The sequence below is a fragment of the Phalaenopsis equestris genome, unplaced genomic scaffold, assembly GCF_001263595.1.
Source record: "Phalaenopsis equestris unplaced genomic scaffold, ASM126359v1 Scaffold000203, whole genome shotgun sequence".
Lineage (NCBI taxonomy): Eukaryota > Viridiplantae > Streptophyta > Magnoliopsida > Asparagales > Orchidaceae > Phalaenopsis > Phalaenopsis equestris.
In genome coordinates this window covers 2,351,163-2,353,658 of record NW_018164645.1, presented here as the reverse complement: position 1 = coordinate 2,353,658, position 2,496 = coordinate 2,351,163, and positions in this window count along the sequence as shown.

The window sequence follows — 2,496 nt, the reverse complement described above, 5'->3', positions numbered from 1 at the left end:
AAATCAACTTTTGAAATTCTTATTTTCTAAATTTAAATAAATAATTAAATTAAATTCAATCATGAGAGGTCCACATATTCTCCTCTAAACATTATAGTTACCTCATGGATATCAGACTCTAAACCCTCAAAGGCATTTAAATTGTGTTTAAAGAGTTATGATGTGAAGTGCCCCAAGGGCAAAACATTAATTTTTGACTTTGGTGCCTTAATCAAAATTTAGGATTAACCAAGAGAAAATATGTAATTTTGATCTTAATAAGCATATTTGGATGATTGAAATACAATGAGGTTAAAAGGTAGAAACCCACTCACCACCCTTGCAAAACATCAACAAATTCATAATCCTCCTAATTTTCATGACTTTGAAGCAATTGAGATCAAACAATTCTTAAGTGATGGGCTTAAGTTGGAAAGATGATGACTTTGAAGCAATTGAGATCAGACAATTCTTAAGTGATGGGCTTAAGTTGGAAAGATGAAAGTTTACTTTTCTTAAGCCCAAAGTTGAAGATGGTTTGACCATTTGATACGGATACATGATTACTTAAATCAAGAACCTTGATAGTCACCATTTCACCTATTATGATTATTAAAAGCTTAGAAGTGACCTAGGCTCAATTTCTAAACTCAATTAATTGGATTTAGAAGATAACCTAATTGGTGATTAACATCTTTAAACATTGCAAGCCTGAATTAATTGTGGGCACCACAATCTTAAATAACCTAGACTTGCCTTAGGGGCACTGGCTCACATAACTTTTAAATGAAACATCAATTGATTGATCGAGTACCCTATCCTTGGGATGATTAATTTGCTAAGCTTCACTTAGCAATGGGGTAGTCACACTTCAACCCCGAATGATTGATGAAATAATATGATAAGTTCAAAATGAACTCAGAATATTTCAATAGATCTTCAAAATGGTCCAAGTACATGCCTCGAGCATTCTGGGAACCTATTGGACATTCTGAAGGGCAAATTGGACTTGTCATAATTTGTTATAAAATTAGACACTAGGATCTTCCGATATCCAACAAAATCATAGCATGGGATTTGGTAACCAAACCTTCATCTACTCACTCAATTTAAATTCCTTGCAATATTATATATCTGCCTTGCAAATACTGACATTTCAGGTGGTAGAAAGAGAAGACTCGCCAGGTACGCTTTTACAGTTTATAGTACCGTCTTTTTCTTGTACTTTTCACACTGTATTTTTATGCTTATAAAACTTGCATGTTAAACAACGATGTCACCCTACATGAAAACCGAAACTGCTAGTATAGTCGTAAAATCAAAACTAAAACAAAAATCAATCAAGATAAAATTCACCTCCACAACATTCAAAATATAAGACAACTCAAAGTTTAATCACAAAAATCACAAAACAACAATTACAACTAAATTAAAACATCTTTATTGGATGATCGGGAATCCCACGGAGGAGGTGACCTATAGTTGGTAACGAGAAACTATGGAACATAACATTTAAGGAACAAAATCATATATCATTAAGTTGAGTTTAGTAAATTCATTTGAACTAAGTGAATCCAATAGAAAATAGTGGTACATGAACAAGGGAACCGTAGGGTCCTAACCGGTGTCGCTCTAATCAACTTTAATATGCCCCCATAACATTTAAGAAACATAACCATATGGACATTTGATTTGACATTACAACTTGGGTAGCACGGTCATCTTCAACAGCAAGAGGATCTACAACAACATATCTTTCTTTAAGAATCAAATAACCAAGTCATAGGATTTTGAGGTTATTTGTTTATGCAATATAAATCCTCAACCTATCCTTAAACCTTTGTATAGCTTTGCTGTACAATTTAAGCCCTAACTTGTCTTAGGATTCTGGGTTGTCGTTTGTCACGACCTAAATCCTCACATCTTTCAGGCTATTTGTGTGATCGTTTCACACAAATGCAAACCTTAAATTACTAAAATTGGCAGGATGAAATATTTAAATATTTTTCCTCAAAATTGAAACCAAACAATAGGATAGCTTGGGAAGTCACTGAGGTTCTCCTTTGGTCATCCCCTAGTTTTTCCTTCTTTGGACTCTACATCAAAATGCTCCAAATTTGAGTCAATGTCTTTTCACACCTCTTTGTCCGATCTCATTGAAAGTCATATCCTTTTGACCTCTTTGAATATAACACTTCTTGATTTTTATCGATAGTTTTCTTAGGATTGTCTAAGATGTAGTTAATTATTGGGGCTTGCCCTTATAGGAAGCTTTTCCGAACCCAATTTATTATATACCCTATTTAATTCTTCATATTAAATAGGGGAACTTATCGGCAAATAAAATGATTTCGCAGACCAAACGAATGTTATATATTTCTTAGTTTATTTGATCGATTCTCATCCTCAAGTCTTGTGTTTATCCTTGGGATTAGATACAGGGTTTGAGATATAGTGCTCTTTCATTTAAACTATGAAAAATATGGGCTCAGTTTGATTTTATATTCTTCTGAATTA